The sequence below is a fragment of the Eschrichtius robustus genome, chromosome 5, assembly GCF_028021215.1.
Source record: "Eschrichtius robustus isolate mEscRob2 chromosome 5, mEscRob2.pri, whole genome shotgun sequence".
NCBI lineage: Eukaryota > Metazoa > Chordata > Mammalia > Artiodactyla > Eschrichtiidae > Eschrichtius > Eschrichtius robustus.
Genome location: NC_090828.1, coordinates 34,300,446 through 34,326,339, shown reverse-complemented (window position 1 = coordinate 34,326,339; position 25,894 = coordinate 34,300,446). Strand labels below are relative to the sequence as shown.

General features: G+C 38.9%; 1 protein-coding gene across 1 annotated transcript in view; it reads right to left on the bottom strand.

Moving 5' to 3' along the window:
- C2CD6 (C2 calcium dependent domain containing 6) overlaps positions 1–25,894 on the bottom strand; it is a 115,361-nt gene that overhangs the window by 64,917 nt on the left and 24,550 nt on the right. The window lies entirely within an intron of this gene.

The following is a 25,894-nucleotide window of genomic DNA, read 5'->3' as shown; positions in this document are numbered from 1 at the left end:
TAAATGATCATACCATATTTGTCTTTCTCTGTCTGACTTATTTCACTTAGCATAATGCCCAAATCCAACCACGTTGTTGCAAATGGCAGGGTTTTTTCTTTTTTATGGCTGAGTAAGATTTCATTGTGTATATATACCACATTTTTCTAATCCATTCACTGTGGATGGACACTTAGGTTGCTTCCACGTCTTGGCTACTGTAAATGCTGCAATGAACATGAGGGTGCAGATACCTTTTTGAGACCGTGATTTCATTTTTTTTGGATAAATACCCAGAGGAGGAATTGCTAGATCATCTGGTAGTTCTAGTTTTAATTTTTTGAGGAACCTCCATATTTTTTTCCACAGTGGCTGCAACAATTTACATTCCTACCAACAGTGCACAAGTGTTCCTTCTTCTCCACATCCTCACCAACATTTTACCAGGTGTGGGGTGATATCTCACTGTGGTTTTGATTTGCATTTTTCTGATGATTACTGATGTTGAGTATCTTTTCATGGACCTGTTAGCCATTTGTATGTTTTCTTTGGAAGAATGTCTGTTCAGATCCTCTACCCATTTTTTAATTGGATTGTTTGGGTTTTTTTTTTCTACTGAGTTGTAGTACTTTATATATTTTGGACATTAATCTCTTATCAGATATATGATTTGCAAATATTTTACTGCATTCTGTAGGTTGCATTTTCATTTTGTTGATGGTTTCCTCAGCCGTACAAAAGCTTTTTAGTTTAATGTAGTCCCACTTGTTTATTTTTGCTTTTGCTGCCTTTGCTTTTGGGGTCAAATCCAAAAAAATCATTGCTAAGACCAATGTCAAGGAATTACCTCCTACGTTTTCTTCAAGGAATTTTATGGTTTCAGGTCTTATGTTCAACTTTTTAATCTATTTTCAGTTTCTTTTTATGTATGGTATAAGATAGTGGTCCAGTTTCATTCTTTTGCCTGTGGCTGTCCAGTTTCCCCAACACCATTAACTGAAGAAACTGCCCTTTCCCCATTGTATATTCTTGGCTCCTTTATCATAAATTAATTGACCATATATATGTGGGTTTATTTCTGGGCTCTCTATTCTGTTCCTTTGAGCTACGTTCTCCTTTTATGCCAATAGCATTTGATTACTATAGTTTTGTAATATAGTTTGAAATCAGGAAGTGTGATGCCCCTAGCTTTAATCTTTCTCAAGATTGCTTTGGTTACTTGGGGTCTTTTGTGGTTACAACAAAATTTAGGATTGTTTTCCTATTTCTGTAAAAATTGCCATTGGAATTTTGATAGAGATTGCATTGCTTTAGGTAGTATGAACATTTAAACAGCATTAATTCTTCCAATCCATGAGCATGGAGTACCTATCAATTTGTGTCTTCTTCAAATTCTTTTATCAATGTCTTACAGTTTTCAGTGTACAGGTCTTTCACCCCCTTGATTAAATTTATCCCTAGGTATTTTATCCTTTTTGATGCAATTGTAAATGAGACTTAATTTTTCTTTCTGACAGTCTGTTATTAGTGTATAGAAATGCAACTGGTTTTGTATATTGATTTTGTATCCTACAATTTTACTGAATTTATTAGTTCTAACAGGTTTTTTTTGGGTGTGGAGTCTAGATTTTTCTATATATAAGATCATGTCATCTGCAAATAGAGACAGTTTTTCTTCTTCCTTTCTAATTTGGATGCCTTTTATTTTTCCTTCCTAACTGCTCCAGCTAGGACTTCCATTATCATGTTGAATAAAGTGGCAAGAGTGGGCATCCTTGTTTTGTTCCTAATCTTAGAGGAAAAGCTCTCAGTTTTTCACCATTGAGCATAATATTAGCTGTGGGTTTTTCATATATGGCCTTCATTATGTTAAGGTACATTCCCTTTTTACCCACTTTTTTGAGAGTTTTTGTCGTGAATGGATGTTGAATTCTGACTGCATCTATTGAGATGATCATGTAATTTTTATCCTTCTTTTTATTAGTGTGGTATATAATATAGACTGATTTGCAGATGTTGAACTACCCCTGCATCCCTGGAAAAAATCCTACTTAATCATATTAATGTAACATGTATGATTCTTTTAACGTATTGCTGAATTTGGTCTGCGAATCATTTGTTGAGGATTTTTGCATCCATGTTCATCAGGGATATTAGCCTGTAATTTTCTTGTAGTGTCCTTGTCTGGTTTTGGTATCACAGTAATGCTGGCCTTGTAACATGAGTTTGGATGTGCTCCCTTCTCTTTTATTTTTTGGAAGAATTTGAGAAAGACTGCTATTAATTCGTCTTTAAATATTTGGGATGCCTTAGAAGCAAACACGAGTATTCCTTAGAAGTGCTACTTTCACCCTAGACCTCAAAAAAGGTCCACAAATAATTTTCCAAGGAAAATGAGCATACCAAAGTCAACAATAATTAAGACAGCAAGGAAACAAAGCACCACGAATGAGATCAGCAAAAATAGACCATAAAAGCTTGAAGTATTGGAATTTTAAAGAACTATGCTTACTTTATTTAAAGGAATAAAAGACAAGCTGAAAATACAGCCCAGGACCAGGAAACTTTAGAAGTCATTTAGCAAGTTTGAACAAAAAACTAAATAGAACGTGTAGAAATGAAAACTAAAATAATTGAATAAAAACACTCAGTATATGGACTCAACCACAGATTCACTGCAACATATGAGAATTCGTGAACTGGAATACAGATCAAAGGAATTATTCAGAATGCAAAGAGAGACAGAGTGATGGAAAATATGGAAAAAAAGTTAAAAGACATGGACAACAGTGCAATAGTGTAAGAACATCTAACATATGTTAAAGTTCCAGGAAAGAAAATAAAGGATCAAGAAAATGGGACAGAGAGACAGTACTGAAGAGATAATGGCTTAGAACTTTTCAGAACTGATGAACAGCAACAATCTAGTTTAAGCAGACCAACAAATCCCAATAGGATAAACAGAAAAATCCAAATACAGACACATCAGAGTTAATTTTTTTAAATACAAAAAACAAAAAAAAAAACAAAAAAAATACACACATGCAAAAAGAGAAAAAGATACTCAATTTTCAGAGGTGAAAAATTTATAGGTAACTTCTCTCCAACAAACAGACACAGGAAGGACTGCTTTCTTCTTTTCTAATACATTTTTGTATTATTACTCATGGTTGCTCTAGGGGTTAAAATATGCATCCTTAACATACTGCAGTATATCTTGAAATAAAATTATACCATATCATGCACAACAGCATAATTCCATTTACACTACTCATCCTTTGTACTATTCTTCTTATATATTTCACTTCTACAAATGCTATAAATTCTACCATTCGTCATCATTAATTTTTTTGAAACACTCTAGTCTTCGGCCCCACCCAACAGCCTGTAGGCTCCAGTGCTGGGATGCCCCAGGCCAAACAATCAACAGGGCAGGAACACAGCCCCACCCATCAGCAGACAGGCTGCTTAAAGTCTTCCTGAGCACTGAGCTGTGGGTAAACACACACCTTGACATGGCCCTGCCCACCAGAGGGACAAGACCCAGCTCCACCTACCAGCAGGCAGGAACCAGGCCCTCCCACCAGGAGGTCTGCACAAGCCCCTTAGACAGCCTCAACCACCACGGGGCAGAGAGCAGAGGCAAGAACTACACCCTGCAGCCTGTGGAATGGAAACCACAATCACAGAAAGAAAGATAAAATGAGACAGCAGAGGAACATGTCCCAGATGAAGAAAGAAGATAAAACCCCAGATGAAAGAACAAGAACAACTAAGTGAAGTGGAGATGGGCAATCTACCCAAAAACGAATTCAGAGTAATGATAGTAAAGATGAGCCAAGATCTCAGAAAAAGAATGGAGGCACAGATGCAGAAAATACAAGAAATGTTTAACAAAGACCTAGAAGAACTAAAGAACAAACAAAGAGAGATGAACAACAACTGAAATAAAAATACACTAGAAGGAGTCAATAGCAGAGTAACTGAGGCATAAGAACAGATAAGTGAGCTGGAAAACAGAATGGCAGAAATCACTGCCACAGAACAAAATAAAGAAAAAAGAAATGAGGACAGTCTAAAAGTCTCTGGGACAACATTTTTAAAAAATATATCTTTATTGGAGTATAACTGCTTTACAATACTGTGCTAGCCTCTGTGGCACAACAAAGTGAATCAGCCATATGCATACATAAATCCCCATATCCCCTTTCTCCTGAGCCTCCCTCCCACCCTCCCTATCCCACCCCTCTAGGTGGTTATAAAGCACCAAGCTGATCTCCCTGTGCTATGTGGCTGCTTCCCACTAGCTATCTGCTTTACATTTGGTAGTATATATATGTCCATGCCACTCTCTCACTTCGTCCCAGCTTACCCTTCCCCCTGCCCGTGTCATCAAGTCCATTCTCTACATCAGCGTCTTTATTCCTGTCCTGTCTCTACTTTCTTCAGAACCTTTTTTTTTTAGATTCCATATATATGTGTTAGCATACAGTATTTGTTTTTCTCTTTCTGACTTACTTCACTCTGTATCACAGTCTCTAGGTCCATCCACCTCACTACAAATAACTCAATTTCATTTCTTTTTATGGCTGAGTAATATTCCATTGTAGATGTGTGCCACATCTTCTTTATCCATTCATCTGTTGATGGACACTTAGACTGCTTCCATGTCCTGGCTATTGTAAACAGACCTGAAATGAACATTCTGGTATATGACTCTTTTTGAATTATGGTTTTCTCAGGGTATATGCCTAGTAGTGGGATTGCTGGATTGTATGGTAGTTCTATTTTTAGTTTTTTAAGGACCCTCCATACTGTTCTCCATAGTGGCTGTATCAATTTACATTCGCACCAACAGTGTAGGAGGGTTTCCTTTTCTCCACACCCTCTCCACCATTTATTGCTTGTAGATTTTTTGATGATGGGCATTCTGACCAGTGTGAGGTTGATACCTCATTGTAGTTTTGCATTGTAGAATGTATTTGCATTTCTCTAATGATTAGTGATGTTGAGCATTCTTTCATGTGTTAGTTGGTAATCTGTATATCTTCTTTGGAGAAATGTCTATTTAGGACTTCTGCCCATTTTTGGATTGGGTTGTTTTTTTGATATTGAGCTGCATGAGCTGCTTATATATTTTGGAGATTAATCCTTTGTCAGTTGCTTCATTTGCAAATATTTTCTCTGATTCTGAGGGCTGTCTTTTCATCTTGTTTATGGTTTCCTTTGCTGTGCAAAAGCTTTTAAGTTTTATTAGGTCCCATTTGTTTATTTTTGTTTTTATTTCCATTTCTCTAGGAGGTGGGTCAAAAAGGATCTTGCTGTGATTTATGTCATAGAGTGTTCTGCCTATGTTTTCCTCTAAGAGTTTTATAGTGTCTAGTCTTACATTTAGGTCTTTAATCCATTTTGAGGTTTTTTTTGTGTATGGTGTTAGGGAGTGTTCTAATTTCATTCTTTTACATGTAGCTGTTCAGTTTCTTCAGCACCACTTATTGAAGAAGCTGCCTTTTCTCCATTGTATATCCTTGCCTCCTTGATCAAAGATAAGGTGACCATATGTGCATGGGTTTAGCTCTGGGCTTTCTATCCTGTTCCATTGATCTGTATTTCTGTTTTTGTGCCAGTACCATACTGTCTTGATCACTGTAGCTTTGTAGTATAGTCTGAAGTCAGGGAGCCTGATCCTTCAGCTCCATTTTTCTTTCTCAAGATTGCTTTGGCTATTTGGGGTCTTTTGTGTTTCCATACAAATTGTGAAATTTTTTGTTCTAGTTCTGTGAAAAATGCCATTGGTAGTTTGATAGGGATTGCATTGAATCTGTAGATTGCTTTGGGTAGGTTAGGCATTTTCACAATGTTGATTTTTCCAATCCAAGAACATGGTATATCTCTCCATCTGTTGGTATCATCTTTACTTTCTTTCATCAGTGTCTTAAAGTTTTCTGCATACAGGTCTTTTGTCTCCTTAGGTAGGTTTATTCCTAAGTATTTTATTCTTTTTGTTGCAATGGTAAATGGGAGTGTTTCCTTAATTTCTCTTTCAGATTTTTCATCATTAGTGTATAGGAATGCAAGAGATTTCTGTGCATTAACTTTCTATCCTGCTACTTTACCAAATTCATTGATTAGCTCTAGTAGTTTTCTGGTAGCATCTTTAGGATTCTCTATGTATAGTATCATATCATCTGCAAACAGTGACAGTTTTACTTCTTCTTTTCAAATTTGGATTCCTTTTATTTCTTTTTCTTCTCGGATTGCTGTGGGTAAAACTTCCAAATCTATGTTGAACCGTGGTGAGAGTGGGCAACCTTGTCTTGTTCCTGATCTTAGTGGAAATGGGTTCAGTTTTCCACCATTGAGAACGATGTTGGCTGTGGGTTTGTCATATATGGCCTTTATTATGTTGATATAAGTTCCCTCTATGCCTACTTTCTGGAGGGTTTTTATCAAAAATGGGTGTTGAATTTTGTCAAAAGCTTTTTCTGCATTTATTGAGATGATCATATGCTTTTTATACTTCAATTTGTTAATATGGTGTATCGCACTGAGTGATTTGCATATATTGAAGAATCCTTGCATTCCTGGGATAAACCCCACTTGATCATGGTGTATGATCCTTTTAATGTGCTGTTGGATTCTGTTTGCTAGTGTTTTGTTGAGGATTTTTGCATCTATGTTCATCAGTGATATTGGCCCATAGTTTTCTTTTTTGTGACCTCTTTGTCTGGTTTTGGTATCAGGGTGACGGTAGCCTCATAGAAAGAGCTGGGGAGTGTTCCTCCCTCTGCTATGCTTTGGAAGAGTTTGAGAAGGATAGGTGTTAGCTCTTCTCTAAATGGTTGACAGAATTTGCCTGTGAAGCCATCTGTTCCTGGGCTTTTGTTTTTGGAAGATTTTAAATCACAGTTTCAATTTTAGTGCTTGTGATTGGTCTGTTTATATCTTCTATTTCTTCCTGGTTCAGTCTCGGAAGGTTGTGCTTTTCTAAGAATGTGTCCATTTCTTCCATTTTATTGGCATATATTTGCTTGTAGTAATCTCTCATGATCCTTTGTATTTCTGCAGTGTCAGTTGTTACTTTTCCTTTTTCATTTCTAATTCTATTGATTTGAGTCTTCTCCCTTTTTTTTCTTGATGAGTCTAGCTAATGGTTTATCAATTTTGTTTATCTTCTCAAAGAACCAGCTTTTAGTTTTATTGATCTTTGCTGTCATTTCCCTCATTTATTTTTCATTTATTTCTGATCTGATCATTATGATTTCTTTCCTTCTGCTAACTTTGGGGTATTTTTATTCTTCTTTCTCTAATTGCTCTAGGTTTAAGGTTAGGTTGTTTATTTGAGACGTTTCTTGTTTCCTGAGGTAGGACTGTATTGCTGTAAACTTCCCTCTTAGAACTGCTTTTGCTGCATCCCATAGGTTTTGGGTCATTGTGTTTTCACTGTCATTTGTTTCTAGGTATTTTTTGATTTCCTCTTTGATTTCTTCAGTGATCTCTTGGTTATTTAGTAGTGTATTGTTTAGCCTCCATGTGTTTGTATTTTTTTACAGATTGTTTCCTGTAATGGATATCTAGTTCATAGCGTTGTGGTCAGAAAAGATACCTGATACGATTTCAATTTTCTTAAATTTACCAAGGCTTGATTTGCGACCCAAGATATGACTTATCCTGGAGAATGTTCCATGAGCACTTGAGAAGAAAGCATATTCTGTTGTTTTTGGATGGAATGTCCTATAAATATCAATTATGTCCATCTTGTTTAAGGTATCATTTAAAGCTTGTGTTTCCTTCATTGATCACTTTCACCAATGATCTGTCCATTGGTGAAAGTGGGGTGTTAACGTCCCCTACTATTATTGTGTTACTGTTGATTTCCCCTTTTATGGCTGTTAGCACTTGCCTTATGTATTGAGGTACTCCTATGTTGGGTGCATAAATACTTACAATTGTTATATCTTCTTCTTGGATTGATCCCTTGAACATTATGTAGTGTCCTTCTTTGTCTCTTGTAATAGTCTTTGTTTTAAAGTCTATTTTGTCTGATGTGAGAATTGCTACTCCAGCTTTCTTTTGATTTCCATTTGCATGGAATATCTTTTTCCATCCCTTCACTTTCAGTCTGTATGTGTCCCTAGGTCTGAAGTGGGTCTCTTGTAGGCAGCATATATATGGGTCTTGTTTTTGTATCCATTCAGCCAGTCTATGTCTTTTGGTGGGAGCTTTTAATCCATTTACATTTAAGGTAATTATCGATATGTATGTTCCTATTACCATTTTCTTAATTGTTTTGGGTTTGTTATTGTAGGTCTTTTCCTTCTCCTGTGTTTCCTGACTAGAGAAGTTCCTTTAGCATTTGTCGTAAAGCTGGTTTCGTGGTGCTGAATTTTCTTAGCCTTTGCTTGTTTGTAAAGGTTTTAATTTCTCCATCGAATCTGAATGAGGTCCTTGTTGGGTAGAGTAATCTTGGTTGTAGGTTCTTCCCTTTCATCACTTTAAACATGTCCTGCCACACCCTTCTGGCTTGCAGAGTTTCTGCTGAGAAATCAGCTGTTAACCTTATGGGGATTCCCTTGTATGTCATTTGTTGCTTTTCCCTTGCTGCTTTTAATACTTTTTCTTTGTATTTAATTTTTGATAGTGTGATTAATATGTGTCCTGGCGTGTTTCTCCTTGGATTTATCCTGTATGGGACTCTCTGCACTGCCTGAACTTGATTGACTATTTCCTTTCCCATATTAGGGAAGTTTTCAACTATAATCTCTTCAAGTATTTTCTCAGACCCTTTCTTTTTCTCTTCTTCTGAGAACCCTATAATTCGAATGTTGGTGTGTTTAATGTTGTCCCAGAGGTCTCTGAGACTGTCCTCAATTCTTTCCATTCTTTTTTCTTTATTCTGCTCTGTGGTAGTTATTTCCACTATTTTATCTTCCAGGTCACTTATCTGTTCTTCTGCCTCAGTTATTCTGCTATTGATTCCTTCTAGAGAATTTTTAATTTCACTTATCATGTTGTTCATCAATGTCTGTTTGCTCTTTATTTCTTCTAGGTCCTTGTTAAACGTTTCTTGTATTTTCTCCATTCTATTTCCAAGATTTTGGATCATCTTTACTATCAGTACTCTGAATTCTTTTTCAGGTAGACTGCCTATTTCCTCTTCATTTATTTAGTCTGGTGGGTTTTTACCTTGCTCCTTCATCTGTTGTGTATTTCTCTGTCTTCTCATTTTGCTTAACTTACTGCATTTGGGGTCTCCTTTTCACAGGCTGCAGGTTTGTGGTTCCCGTTGTTTTTGGCATCTGCTCCCAGTGGGTAAGGTTTGTTCAGTGCGTTGTGTAGGCTTCCTGGTGGAGGGGACTAGTGCCAGGTGGACTAGTGTTCTTGTGGATGAGGCTGGATCTTGTCTTTCTGGTGGGCAGAACCGTGTCTGGTGGTGTGCTTTGGGGTGTCTGTGAACTTATTATGATTTTAGGCAGCCTCTCTGCTAATGGGTGGGGTTGTGTTCCTTTCTTGCTACTTGTTTGGCATAGGGTGTCCAGCACTGTAGCTTGCTGGTTGTTGAGTGGAGCTGGGTCTTAGCATTGAGATGTAGACCTCTGGGAGAGCTTTTGCCATTTGATATTACGTGGGGCCAGGAGGTCTCTGGTGGTCCAATGTTCTGAACTCAGCTCTCCCACCTCAGAGGCTCAGGCCTGACACCCAGCCAGAGCACCAAGACCCTGTCAGCCACAAGGCTCAGAAGAAAAGGGAGAAAAGAAAAAAGAAAGAAAGGAAAGAAAGAAAGAAAGAAAGAAAGAAAGAAAGAAAGGAAGGAAGGAAGGAAGGAAGAAAGGAAGAAAGGAAGAAAGGAAGGGAGGGAGGGAGGAAGGAAGAAAAATAAACAAAATAAAGTTATTAAAATAAAAAATAAAAAATCATTAAAACTAAAAAAATTAAAAAGTAATAAAAAAATAGAAAATAAAGAGAGCAAACAAACCAATAAACAAGCCCACCAGTGATAACAAGCACTAAAAACTATACTAAAAAAAAACAAGGGCTTCCCTGGTGGCGCAGTGGTTGGGAGTCTGCCTGCCAATGCAGAGGACACGGGTTCGAGCCCTGGTCTGGGAAGATCCCACATGCCACGGAGCGATTGGGCCCGTGGGCCGCGACTGCTGAGCCTGCGCGTCTGGAGCCTGTGCTCCGCAACTAGAGAGGCCGCGATGGTGGGAGGCCCGCGCACCACGATGAAGAGTGGCCCCCGCTTGCCGCAACTGGAGAAAGCCCTCGCACAGAAACGAAGACCCAACAAAGCCAAAAATAAATAAATAAATAAATAAATAATTAAAATAACAAAAAAAAAAAAAAAAAAAAGGAAAGACAGAACCCTAGGACAATTGGTAAAAGCAAAGGTATACAGACAAAATCACACAAAGAAGTATGCACATACACACTCACAAAAAGAGAAAAAGGAAAAAATATACATCTATATTTTAAAAAAAGGAAGAGGGCAACCAAATCAATAAACAAATCTACCAATTATAATAAGCTCTAAATACTAAACTAAGATAAACATAAAACCAGAAACAAATTAGATGCAGAAAGCAAACCCCCAGTCTACACTTGCTCCCAAAGTCCACCGCCTCAATTTTGGGATGATTCGTTGTCTATTCAGGTATTCCACAGATGCAGGGTACATCAAGTTGATTGTGGAGATTTAATCCACTGCTCCTGAGGCTGCTGAGAGAAATTTCCCTTTCTCTTCTTTTTTCGCACAGCTCCTGGGGTTCAGCTTTGGATTTGGCCCCGCCTCTGTGTGTAGGTCGCCTGAGGAAGTCTGTTCTCCGCCCAGACAGGACAGGGTTAAAGGAGCAGCTGATTCGGGGGCTCTGGCTCACTCAGGCTGGGGGGAAGGAGGGGTACGGAATGTGGGAAGAGGCTGCAGCGGCAGAGGCCGGTGTGACGTTGCAACAGCCTGAGGCATGCCGTGTGTTCTCCCGGGGAAGTTGTCCCTGGATCACGGGACCCTGGCAGTGGCGGGCTGCACAGGCTCCCAGGAGGGGAGGTGTGGATAGTGACCTGTGCTTGCACACAGGCTTCTTGGTGGCTGCAGCAGCAGCCTTAGCATTTCATGCCTGTCCCTGGTGTCTGCGCTGAGAGCCACAGCTCGCGCCCGTCTCTGGAGCTCATTTAGGCCATGCTCTGAATCCCCTCTCCTTGCACACCTTGAAAAAATGGTCTCTTGCCTCTTAGGCAGTTCCAGACTTTTTCCTGGACTCCCTCCTTGCTAGCTGTGGCACACTAGCCCCCTTCAGGCTGTGTTCATGTAGCCAACCCCAGTCCTCTCCCTGGGATCTGACCTCCAAAGAAGCCAGAGCCTCATGTCCCAGCCCCCACCCGTCCCGCCTAGGCGGGTGAGCAGACAAGCCTCTCAGGCTGGTGAGTGCTGCTCAGCACCGATCCTCTGTGCGGGAATCTCTCCGCTTTGCCCTCTGCACACCTGTTGCTCTGCTCTCCTCCATGGCTCCAATGCTTTCCCACCACCATCCCCCGTCTCCACCAGTGAAGGGGCTTCCTAGTGTGTGGAAGCTTTTCCTCCTTCACAGCTCCCTCCCAGAAGTGCAGGTCTCATCCCTATTCTTTTGTCTCTGTCTTTTCTTTTTTCTTTTGCCCTACCCAGGTACGTGGGGAGTTTCTTGCCTTTGGGGAAGTCGGAGGTCTTCTGCCAGCGTTCAGTAGGTGTTCTGTACGAGTTGTTCCACATGTAGATGCATTTTTGATGTATTTATGGGGAGGAAGGTGATCTCCATGTCTTACTCCTCTGCCATCCTGAAGGTCCCCCCTTGCTGCTTTTAATATTTTTTCTTTGAATTTAATTTTTGTTAGTTTGATTAATATGTGTCTTGGTGTGTTCTCCTGGGGTTGAACCTGTATGGGACTCTCTGTGCTTCCTGGACTTCAGTGACTATTTCCTTTCTCATGTTAGGGAAGTTTTCGACTATAATCTCTTCAAATGATTTCTCAACCCTTTCTTTTTCTCTTCTTCTGTGACCACTATAATTCGAATGTTGGTGCATTTACTGTTGTCCCAGAGCTGAGTTTGTCTTCAATTCTTTTCATTCTTTTTTCTGTATTCTGCTTCTTGGCTGTTATTTCCACCATTCTGTCTTCCAGCTCACTTATTCATTCTTCTGCCTAAGTTATTGTTATTGATTCCTTCTAGTGTATTTTTCATTTCAGTTATTGTGTTGTTCATCTGTTTGTTTGTTCTTTAGTTCTTCCAGATCTTTGTTAAAAATTTCTTGTATTTTCTCAATCCGTGCCTCCATTCTATTTCTGAGATTCGGGATCATCTTTACTATCATTACTTTGAATTCTTTTTCAGGTAGATTGACTATTTCCTCTTCATTTATTTGGTCTTCTAGGTTTTTACCTTGCTCTTTCATCTGTGACATATTATTTTGCTTTTTTTTTTTTTTTTTTTAGTTTACTTTTGGCTGCGTTGGGTCCTCGTTGCTGCGCGGACCTTCTCTAGTTGCGGCGAGTGGGTGTTACTCCTTGTTAGTGTGCACAGGCTTCTCATTGTGGTGGCTTATCTTGTTGTGGAGCACAGGCTCTAGGCGTACAGCCTTCAGCAGCTGTGGCACGTGGGCTCAGCAGTTGTGGCTCGCAGGCTCCAGAGCACAGGCTCAGTAGTTGTGGCGCATGGGCTCAGTTGCTCCGTGGCATGTGGAATCTTACCAGACCAGGGCCCGAACCCATGTCCCCTGAATTGGCAGGTGGACTCCCAACCACTGCGCCATTGGGGAAGCCCCTTTTTTCTTTTTTGATGAGTGGGATTGTGCTCCTGTCTTACTGTTTGTTTGGCCTGAGGCTTCCAACACTGGAGCTTGTAGCCTGTTGGGTAGACCTGGGTCTCGGTTTTGAGATGAGGACCTCCAGGAGACCTCACTCCAATGAATATTCCCTGGGGTCTGAGGTTCTCTGTTAGTCCAGTGGTTTGGACTTGGTGCTCCCACTGCAGGAGCTTCAGCCTGATCCCCAGCTTGTGAACCAAGATCTTGCAAGCCACACGGAGCAGCAAAAAAAAAAAAAAGGGGTGGGGGGAGAACAATAACAAAGTAAAAAATAAAATTAGACTAGAAAACTAACAGATATGTTAGAAAGAATATAAACATAAAAATATAGATAAAACAACAACCAGACGGTAAAACAGAACCACAATAGTAAAACAGAGGAGGCGAAAAAAAAAAGTTGGAAAAGGCTTTGGCTGTGGAGGGCGGGGCCTAAGCAGGGGCGGGGTTTGGGCGATGGGTGGGGTCTATGCTTAGGACCTGCAGGGCTGGAAAAGGCTCTTGGGTGTGTGGGCGTGGGGCTTAGGCTCAAAGGAACAGAAGGGACCCAGGTGTGCCTCCCGCCTCTGGTCTCAGAGGGCAGGGGAACCCATCTGGGAGCCCAGCAGGCTTCTTGGGCTCAAGTGGGTGGGGCAAATGCCCTCCGCTCCTCTCCTGCTACTCTGGTCCTGGAGAACCCCTCCTGCTTGCCTCTCCTGCTCTCCCCTGGCCTCCCTCCTACGCCCCCAGGACCCACACGGCCCAGAGGGGGCCTCTGAGGGCATAGGACGCAGCCAAAGAGCCGAGCAGATTTCTCTGGCCAACTGGGCAGGGGATACACTGGCGTGCTCCCCCCAATCCAAGCCCCCAAGGGTCCCTCCATGCGTGGGAACCCCTCCCCCCTCTCAGCCACCCTCAGGGGTGCCGGTCCTGTCCAGCTTCCACTTTTCCCCCACCTCAGTCCCCCCATGTCCTATCAGTTCGCTTGGGGGTTCCTCCCATCTCCTTGGGTGTCAAGGTCCCCCACAGCATCCTGCGGGTGCCCTAGTCGTGGGGAGACGCGAAGTCCGCGTCTTCCCACACTGCCATCTTAATCTGGGACAACATTAAATGCACCAAGATTCACATTATAGAGGTCCCAAAAGGAGAAGACAGAGAGAAACGACCTGAGAAAATATTTGAAGAGATAATAGCTAAGAAATTGCCTAACATGGGAAAGGAAACAGTCACCCATGTCCAGGAAGCACAGAGAGTCCCAGGCAGGATAAACCCAAGGAGAAACACGCTGAGACACAAAGAATAAATTGACAAAAATCAAAGACAAAAAAAAAAAATTAAAAGCAACAAAGGAAAAGCAACAAGTAACATGCAAGGGAATTCCCATAAGGTTATCAGCTGATTTCTCAGCAGAAACTCTCAGCCTGGAAGGGAGTGGCACGATATATTTAAAGTGATGAAAGGGAAGAACCTACAACCAAGAATACTCTACCCAGCAAAGCTCTCATTCAGATTCAATGGAGAAATCAGAGGCTTTACAGACAAGCCAAAGCTAAGAGAATTCAGCACCACCAGCCCAGCTTTGCAACAAATGCTAATGGAACTTCTCTAGATGGAAAAGAAAAGGCCACAACTAGGAACAAGTAAATTACAAATGGAAAAGCTTATCAGTAAAGGCAAACATACAGTAAAGGTAGGAAATAATCTGCACACAAATATATCAAAACCAGCGACTGTGAGAAGAGGAGAGCACAAATGCAGGATATTGGAAATGCATTATAAGACCAGCAACTTAAAACAATCTTGTTTATATACAGACTGTTATAGATACCAAATCTTCATGGCAACCCCAAAACCGAAAATCTACAATAGATACACACACAAGATAGAGAAAGGAATCCAAGCACAGCACTAAAATTAGTCAGCAGGTCACAAGAGAAGAGAACAAAAGAGTAAGGGAAGAAAAAAGACCTACAAAAACAAATCCAAAACAATTAACAAAATGGCAATAAAAACATACATATCAATAATTACCTTGAACGTATTAAATGCTCCAAACAAAAGATATAAACTGGCTGAATGGATACAAAAACAAGACCTGTATATATGCTGTCTACAAGAGACCCATTTCAGATCTAGGGACACACACAGACTGAAAGTGAAAGACACTACATAATGGTCAAAGGATCAATCCAAGAAGAAGAAACAACAATTGTAAATACATATGCACCCAACATAGGATCACCTCAATATATAAGGCAAATACTAACAGTCATAAAAGGAGAAACTGACAGCAACACAGTAGTAGTGGGGCACTTTTTATTTTTATAAATTTATTTATTTATATTTTATTTTTGGCTGTGTTGGGTCTTTGTTGCTGCACGCGGGCTTTCTCTAGTTGCGGTGAGTGGGGGCTACTCTTCATTGTGGTGAGTGGGCTACTCAGCGCAGTGGCTTCTCTAGTTGCAGAGCACAAGCTCTAGGCCATGCAGCTTCAGTAGTTGCAGCATGCAGGCTCAGTAGTTGTGGCTCATGGGCTCCAGAACTCAGGCTCAGTAGTTGTGGCACATGGGCTTTAGTTGCTCCGCGGCATGTGGGATCTTCCCAGAGCAGGGCTCGAACCCGTGTCCACTGCATTGGCAGGCAGATTCTTAATGACTGCGCCACCAGGGAAGTCCCATACTGGGGGACTTTAACACCCCACCTCCATCAATGGACGAATCATCCAGGCGGAAAATCAATAAGGAAACACAGGCCTTAAAAGACACATTAGACCAGATGGACTTGATATTTTGATATAAATTGATATTTATAGAGCATTCCACCCAAAAGCAGAATACACATTCTTCTCAAGTGCACATGGAACATTCTCCAGGACTGATCACATACTGCGTCACAAAGCAAGCCCCGATAAATTTAAGAAAACTGAAATCATATCAAGCAGTTTTTCTGACCACAACACCATGAGATTAGAAATCAACTACAAGAAAAAAACTGTAAAACATATAAACAGATGGAGGCTAAACAATATGCCACTAAACAACCAATGGATCACTGAAGAAATCAAAGAAGAATTTAAAAAATACCTAGAGACAAATGAAAAACTGGACAGCTACATGTAAAAGAATGAAATTAGAACACTCCCTAACACCATACACAAACATAAACTCCAAATGGATTAAAGACCTAAATGTAAGACCAGACACTATAAAACTCTTAGAGGAAAACATAGGAAAAACACTCTTTGACATAAACCACAGCAAGAACTTTTTTGACCCACCTCCTAGAGAAACAAAAATAAACAAATGGGACTTAAACATAAAAGCTTTTGCACAGCAAAGGAAACCATAAACAAGACAAAAAGACAACCCTCAGAATGGGAGAAAATATTTGCAAATGAAACAACAGACAAAGGATTAATCTCCAAAATATACAAACAGCTCATGGAGCTCAATATCAAAAAAACAAAAAATCCAGTTAAAAAATGTGCGGAAGACCTAAACAGACATTTCACCAAGGAAGACATACAGATGGCCAAGAGGCACATGAAAAGATGCTCAATGTCACTAATTATTAGAGAAATGCAAATCAAAACTACAATGAGGTATCACCTCACACTGGTCAGAATGGCCATCATCAAAAAAATCTAGAAACAGTAAATGCTGGAAAGGGTGTGGTGCAAAGGGAACTCTCCTGCACTGTTGGTGGGAATGTAAATTGATACAACCACTATGGAAAACAGTATGGAGATTCCTTAAAAATCTAAAAACAGAACTACCATATGACCCAGCAATCCCACTACTGGGCATATACGCTGAGAAAACCATAATTCAAAAAGAGTCATGTACCACAGTGTTCATTGCAGCTCTATTTACAATAGCCAAGACATGGAAGCAACCTAAATGTTCATCAACAGATGAATGGATAAAGAAGTTGTGGCACATATACACAATGGAATATTACTCAGCCATAAAAAGAAATGAAGTTGAGTTACTTGTAGTGAGGTGGATGGACCCAGAGTCTATCACACAGAGTGAAGTAAGTCAGAAAGAGAAAAACAAATACCGTATGCTAACACATATATATGGAATCTAAAAAAAAAAAAAAAATGGTACTAATGAACCTAGTTGCAGGGTAGGAATAAAGATGTAGACATAGAGAATGGACTTGAGGACACGGGGTGCGAGAGGGAAGCTGGGGTGAAGTGAGAGTAGCATCGACATATATACACTACCGAATGTAAAATAGTTAGCTAGTGGGAAGCAGCAGCATAGCACAGAGAGATCAGCTTGGTGCTTCGTGATGACCTAGAGGGGTGGGATAGGGAGGATGGAGGGAGGCTCAAGAGGGAAGGGATATGGGGACATATGTATGCATATGGCTGATTCACTTTGGTGTACAACAGAAACTAACACAGTATTGTGAAGCAATTATACTCCAATAAAGATCTATTTTAAAAAAAGATTAAAAAAATATAGAGACAAATGAAAACAAAAGCACGATGATCCAAAACCTATGGGACACAGCAAAAGCAGCTCTAAGAGGGAACTTTATAGTGATACAAGCTTACCTCAGCAAACAAGAAAAATCCCAAATAAAATCCTAATCTTACACCTAAAGCAACTAGAGAAAGAAGAACATACAAAACCCAAAGTTAGCAGAAGGAAAGAAATCATAAAGATCAGAGCAGAAATAAATGAAATAGAGACAAATAAAACAACAGAAAAGATCAATGAAAGTAAAAGTTGGTTGTCTGAAAAGATAGAATTGATAAACCTTTAGCCACACTCTTCAAGAAAAAAGGTGGAGGGCTCAAATCAATAAAATTAGAAATGAAAAAGAAGAAGTTACAATGGACACCACAGAAACACGAAGGATCATAAGAGACTACTACAAGCAACTATATGTCAGTAAAATGAACAACCTGGAAGAAATGGACAAATTCTTAGAAAGGTGCAGTCTCCCAAGTCTGAACCAGGACGAAATAGAAAATATGAACAGACACAATCACAAGTAGTAAAATTGAAACTGTGATTTAGAAAAAAACAAAAAAACTCTCGGGCTTCCCTGGTGGCGCAGTGTTTGAGAGTCTGCCTGCCAATGCAGGGGACACGGGTTCGAGCCCTGGTCTGGGAAGATCCCACATGCTGCAGCCCGTGAGCCACAATTACTGAGCCTGCGCGTCTGGAGCCTATGCTCTGCAACAGGAGAGGGCCGTGCACTGCGATGAGGAATGGCCCCTGCTTGCCGCAACTGGAGAAAGCCCTCGCACAGAAACGGAGACACAACACAGCCAAAAATAAATAAATAAATAAATAAAATTAAAAAAAAAAACACAACTCTCGTTTTGTTTATGGTTTCCTTTTCTGTGCAAAAGGTTTTAAGTATAATTAGGTCCCATTTGTTTATTTTTGTTTTTATTTCCATTACTCTAGGACACGGATCCAAAAAGATATTGCTGCAATTTATGTCAAAGAGTGTCCTGTCTGTTTTCCTCTAGGAGTTTTATAGTATCTGGTCTTACATTTATGATAAAAACTCTGCAGAAAGTGGGCATAGAGGGAACATACCTTAGCATAATAAAGGCCATATATGACAAACCTACAGCTAACATCATACTCAATGGTTAAAGCTGAAAGCATTTCCTCCAAGATCAGGAACAAGACCAGGATGTCCACTTTCACCACTTTTATTCAACATAGTTTTTGGAAGTCCTAGCCATGGCAATCAGAGAAGAAAAACAAATTTAAAGAATCTGAATTGGAAAAGAAGAAGTAAAACTGTCACTGTTTGCAGATGACATGATACTATACAGAGAAAATCCTAAAGATGCTACCAGAAAACTACTAGAGCTCATCAATGAATTTGGTAAAGTTAAAAAATTAATACACAGAAATCTGTTACATTTCTATACACTAACAATGAAAGATAAGAAAGAGAAATTCAAGAAACAGTCCTACTTACAATTGCATCAAAAAGAATAAAATAAACCTACCTAAGGAGGCAAAAGACCTGTACTCTGAAAACTGTAAGATGTTGATGAAAGAAATTGAAGATGACACAAACAGATGGAAAGATATACCATGCCCTTGGATTGGAAGAATCAATATTGTCAAAATGACTATACTACCCAAAGCAATCTACAGATTCAATGCAATCCCTATCAAATTACCAATGGCGTTTTTCACAGAACTAGAGCAAAAATTCTCAAAATTTGTATGGAGACACAAAAGACCGCAAATAGCCAAAGCAATCTTGAGAAAGAAAAATGGAGCTGAAGGAATCAGGCTGCCTGACTTCAGACTATACTACAAAGCTACAGTAATCAAGACAGTATGGTACTGGCACAGAAACAGAAATATAGATCAATGGAACATGATAGAAAGTCCAGAAATAAATGCATGCACCTATGTTCAATTATTTTATGACAAAGGGGGCAAGAGTATACAGTGGAGAAAAGATAGTCTCTTTAATAAATGGTGCTGGGAAAACTAGACAGCTACATGTAAAAAAATGAAATTAGGACATTCTCTAACACCATAAACAAAAATAAACTCAAAATGAATTAAAGACCTAAATGTAAGACTGGATCCTAAAACATAGGCAGAACTCTCTTTGACACAAATCACAATATCTTTTTCAATCCGTCTCTTAGAGTAATGGAAATAAAAACAAAAATAAACAAATGGGATATAATTAAACTCAAAAGCTTTTGCACAGCACGGAAACCATAAACAAAACGAAAAGACAACCCACAGAATGGAAGAAAATATTTACAAATGATGAGGCTGACAAGGGATCAATCTCCAAAATTTACAAACAGCTCATGCAGCTCAATAACAAAAAAACAAACAACCCAATCAAGAAAATGGGCAGAAGACCTAAACAGACATTTCTCCAAAGAAGACAAACAGATGGCCAAGAGGCACATGAAAAGATGCTCAACATCGCTAATTATTAAAGAAATGCAAATCAAAATTACAATGAGGTATCACCTCAAACCAGTCACAATGGCCATCATCAAAAAGTCTACAGACAATAAATGCTGGAGAGGGTGTGGAGAAAAGGGAACCCTCTTGCACTGTTGGTGGGAATGTAAATCAGTACAGCCACTGTGGAGAACAGTATGGAGGTTCCTTAAAAAACTAAAAATAGAGCTACCATATGATCCAGCAATCCCACTCCTGGGCATATATCCAGAAAAAAACAAATATTTGAAAGGATACATGCATGCCAATGTTCACTGCAGCGCTGTTTACAATAGCCAAGACATGGAAGCAACCTAAATGTCCATCGATGAAGGAATGGATAAAGAAGATGTAGTACATATATACAATGGAATATTACTCAGCCATTAAAAAGAATGAAATAATGCCATTAGTGGCAACATGGATGGACCTGGAGATTATCATACTAAATGAAGTGAGAAAGACAAATATCATATGATATCCCTTATATGTGAAATCTAAAAAAAAATATACAAATGAACTTATTTACAAAACAGAAACAGACTCAGAGACTTAGAGAATGAAATTGTGGTTACCACAGGGAAAGGGTGTGGAGGGAGGGATAGACTGGGAGTTTGGGACTGACATGTACAGACTGCTATATTTAAAATAGATAACCAGCAAGGACCTACTGTATAGCACAGGGAATGCTGCTCAATATTCTGTAATAAGGACCTCCCTGGTGGCACAGTGGTTAAGAATCCATTGCCAATATAGGGGACACAGGTTCGTTCCCTGATCCAGGGAGATCCCACGGAGACACTAAGGCTGTGTGCCACAACTACTGAGCCTGTGCTCTAGAGCCCATGAGCCACAACTACAGAACCCACATGCCACAGCTACTGAAGCCCACATGCCTAGAGCCTACGCTCCACAACAAGAGAAGCCACCACAGGGAGAAACCCATGCACCATAACAAAGAGTAGCCCCAGTCGCCAGCAACTAGAGAAAGCCCGTGCACAGCAACGAGGACCCAACACAGCCAAAAATTAATTAATTAATTAAAAAACATTCTGTAATAACCTAAATGGGAAAAGAATTTGAAAAATAGATACATGTATATGTAAAACTGAATCACTTTGCTGTATATCTGAAACTAACACAACATTGTTAATCAACTATACTCCAATATATAACTTAAAAAATTTAAATGTATATATGTAAAAAAAAAACCAGTCTAGTCTTTTGGAGAACATTTCTAAAATAGTCTTTTTATTTATTTTCTTCTTTTTAATAGTCTTTTATTTTTACCCATATATTTACCATTACCAGTGTTCTTCATTCCTTCCTGTGAATCTGGACTTCCATTTGGGATAAACGTTCCTTTGATGTTTATTAAAATGATACAAACCCTCAGCTTTTGTCTTTCACAGTCTTTTTGGAGAATATTTTCATTGGATTTAGAAATCTAGGTTGACCTTATTTTTACCACTTGAAAGACGGCATTCCCTTGACACCTGACCTCCACTTTTTAAAAAATTTTATTTATTTATTTATTTATTTGGCTGTGTCAGGTCTTAGTTGAGGTATACAGGATATTCGTTGCGGCACGTGGGATCTTTTGTTGTGGTACACAGGTTCTTTGTTGGGGCACACGGGCTCTAGTGCACGTGGGCTCAGTAGTTGTGGTGCACAGGCTTAGTTGCCCCGTGGCACGTGGGATCTTAGTCGCCCAACCTGGGATTGAACCCATGTCCCCTGCATTGGAAGGCAGATTCTTAACCACTGGACCACCAGGGTAGTCCCTGACCTCCACTGTTTTTGATGGGAAGTATGCTGTTATTCTTACTGTTGTTCACTTGAATGTCATGTGTTTTTTCCCTCTGGCTACCTTTAAGATTTTCTTTTTTCTTTTTTCTTTTTAGCAGTTTGACTATGATGTATTTTGGTGTGATCATCTTTGTACTTATTCTGCTTGAGGTTCACTGAGTTTCTTGAATCTATAGATTGATGTCTTTCATCAACTTTGGAAAATGTTTAGCAGAGAAAATTCTAAAATATTAAATAACTCTAAATACTTCTTCTAATTTCCTTCTGGCATGTAATTACACATCTATAAATTGAGTGATGTTGCCCACTGGTCTCTTCCATTTTTCAATCTTTTTTCTCTCTGAGCCTCAATTTGAATGATTTCTATTGACTTGTCTTTCAGTTAACAGATCCTTCTGTTCTGTTCAGAATGCTTTGAAACATTTCAAATGAATTTTTCATGTCAATATTATATTTTTCATATCTAGAATCTCCATTTGGTTCTTTTTAGTTTCCATTCTCTTCAAAATTCCCATTGTGATCATCCATTTTGTCCTCCTTTTCCACTTTGACACATTTATGATAGTTATAACGTTCCAGTCTGCAGATTCAAACATTTGCGTCACCTGGGGGTTTAGCCCTATTGTCTGTTTTTATTTCCCTATGAATAGCAATTTTTTATTATATGATGGGCATTGTGAAGGATATGTAATAGAGACTCTGGGTTTTTATATCTTCCTCTAAGAACTACTGAGTTCTTTTCTGGAAGGCAATCAACTACTGGAAGATCATCTTGATTCTATGAAAAAGTTTGAGGATAGGTCTGTTTCAGTTTTTGTCCTTAGTCCTAGTAGGTTTAACCCTTACTCTTAGGACATGATCCTTATTCCTAAGACCTGGCCTTTCTGGGATCTCAACTGAATACTGAGAATGTTCAACAAGGTCTCTCCACTTTAGCTGCATCAGACTCCAATGACTCTGAATTTGTGACTTCTGAAATCTCTATTCAGCTCTCAGCTCTCCAGCACTTGTTCTCTGTAATTTCTCCTACAAACTCCCCTTGCACGTGCACACTTTAGGATCCAGCCAAGAACCTGAATGGAAAACCTACACAGATTACTAGGGCTCCTTATCTGCTGCTCCCTCCTCTCTAGTACCCTGCTTTACAAATTCCAGCCACCTTAGCAGGCCAAAACTCATCTGTTTCCTCTGCTCAGCCTCTGCTTCCTCCACCCAGAAAGACTGTTACTTTCTGCTTGGGTTTCATTTCTCTGTGCCAGATTTGCTGCCAGACAGAAAGCTATTGTAAACATGGAGCTCACCTCTTGTGCTTCCCTTCTCTTAAGGATTGCAGCCCTCCAATTCCCATTGTCAAATACCAAAAAATAGTTGCTTCATATATTTTACTAGTTTTAGGGTTGTTTAGAAGAGAAGAGTAAATCTAATATCAGCTTCTCCAGCATGGCCAGAACAGAAATCCTCTACTATTCATTCTTTGATATGAGTTTTGTTTTAACATCACTTACCCAACAGCTTTCCAGAACAATTAAACTAGGTTAAATCCACTTGCTATTCCTTTTTATTTTTTGGTTTGTATGTTTTTATTTTTAACCTAGATCTACTTTGTACGCTTTAGCAAATTAAAGTCCTAAAGTATATACAGTATAATTTTATTTTATCCTAGTTAGGTAGTACATAGTCTAAAAGTCAAACAGTTTTACAATGGCTAAACCAAAGAAATGTTTTTTCTCCCACTTGTATTCACCATTTTTTCCCCTATATTTTATGATGTTTCAACATCTTAAAAAGCTTGCTGGCCAGAGAGAGAATTTCCCTCCCTGGGCTAGCCAGATCCTAGAGATAGCAAAAGGCTTGGCTTGATAGTAGCACATCTTTCATAGGCTAACTAACCAATCTCAAGTCTATAGCCCTAACCACCTCCTTATCTCTCATATGGAACCAATATTTCCCCTGCCCTAAATCATCCCAGGGCCAGGTACCAGGCAACTAGAGACTATACTACAGCCCACAGCCTGTTGTAATTATTCAGATTAGTCAATTCTAAACTGTTGAATTCCACTCTGCATTACCTTTCTCAAGGAAACCCCAATAAAGGCTTTGGCTTGGGCTCTCCCCTTGTTTCCGTCTTCTGCCTCCTGACCACCCTGAAACTTCCCCTGGGGCCTTGTGTGGTCTGGTGTGGTGTGTCCCTTTTTCTCAGGAAATATAAATAATAAATTCTTCTTTCAATGGCATTACCCTCTCTATGTCATCATTCAGTCATACCTCCATAAATTCGATCCCAGGTATAATTTAGTACACTACCCAACCCACTACCTAATTTTCACTCTTCAGAAGCCACCTTTCAACCTTTTTAAGGGATTTCTCTGGTTTTTGGCATAAAATCATGTTACTAATTTTTTTTCTTTTTAGTTTTTAGATACTATCTATTTTTTTAACTGAAGTATAGTTGATGCATAATATTATATAAAGTACAGGTGTACAATACAGTGATTCACAGTTTTTAAAGGTTATACTCCATTTATAGCTATTATAAAATATTTGCTATATTCCCCATATTGTACAATATATCCTTGTAGCTTGTTCTATACCTAATAGTTTGTAGCTCTTAATTCCCCATCCCTATTTTGCCCCTCCCCCTTCCCTCTCCCCACTGGTAACCACTAGTTGGTTCTCTGTATCTGAGTCTTCTTCTTTTTTGTTATATTCACTAGTTTGTTGTACTTTTTAGATCTCACATATAAATGATATCATATAGTATTTGTCTTTCCTGACTTATTTCACTTAGCATAAAGCCCTCCAAGTCCATCTGTGTTGCTGCAAATGGTAAAATTTCATTCTTTTCTTATGGCTGAGTAGTATTCCATTGTGTGTATGTACATGTATATATGTATGTATGTATATATATCTTCTTTATCCATTCATCTGTTGACGGATACTTAGGTTGCTTCCATATCTTGGCTACTGTAAATAATGCTACTATGAACATTGAAGTCATGTATATATCATCTACTGAATGCTTATTGTGGAAGAAAAATATTCACTCTCAACATCCTCTTCCCACAATTTTCACGTTTCTTTTCCCCTCAGTCCTCCAGTATATTATATATCATTTTTTTGTTAGAATAATACTTAGTGTTTATATTATTACGTACATGTAACTATTTTTCAGGGTTTAATAATATACTTACAATGATCGTATTTCTTGCCCTGTATCATTTTTTAATTTCCCTGGAGTTAATATGTGTCTTGCTTTTTTTATGTTTCTTTGTTTGCTTGTACAATTTTCTATGTAAATATTACTAGGTCATTCCCAAACTTTCCATTAGAGTTCCACTAAAACTCTCCTCTTATTATACTCAAACTAATAGCTCCTATTAAAATAAATATAGGAAAAATATTTTGATTATGCTAAAAATCACCCTATTAATTTATATTGTTTTCCAGTATTAATTTCAAGTTTTATTTAAATGGACATATAGCCACAAAATTATTGAAAACTTGGCAATGAAGTCTAGGAAAATTATTGGCAAAGTAAAAGAAATAATATGGATTGCCTCTAGCAAAACAATGCTTTTTTTTAAAACTATGTTTAAAGGACTATCTTCAATACTCAACACTTAAGCAAAATGAAGTTTGAAAAAAAAATATATATATACGTATATATGGTATAGAGGAAATGTTTTAGGATTTCACTAAAATTCAACTAATGTAATAAAACTATCAGGAAACAACTGGACTAATCAAGGAATCCTACAGCTAAATGAAATAGTGTCACTCATTTTAAAGACCACTCTGAGATAAAGAAGCTTAACTGTAAACAGAAGCAAACTCAGCATAGCAAGCTCTGGTGTGAGAGGTGGCTTAATGAAGCCAGTTTGAAGCCAGACTGACTGCATTCTCAGCTCCACCAATTACTAGTTCTATGACCTTAAGAAAGTTCTTTAAACCTTATAGTATGTTTCCTCATCTGCAAAATAAAGATGATAGTAAGAGTATATATATATTTTCAAGGGTTATAAAGACTAAATAAGCTAATCCATGCGAAAGTAATTAGAGAGAGTCTATATAAGAAGAAAGGAGAGAGGGAAAGGAGAAGGAGATGAAAAAAAAAAGGTGTGCTATGCACTGAACGTTTGTGTCCCCTCAAAATTCATATGTTGAAGCCTAAATCTCCAATGTGACGGTATTTGTAGGTGGTGTGTTTGGGAGGTCACTAGGTCATGAGAATGGAGCCCTCATGAATCTGATTACTGTCCTTATAAGGAACTTCTCACCTTCCAGAAAGGTGAGAAATAAAGGTTTGTTGTTTAAGCCACCCAGTCTGTG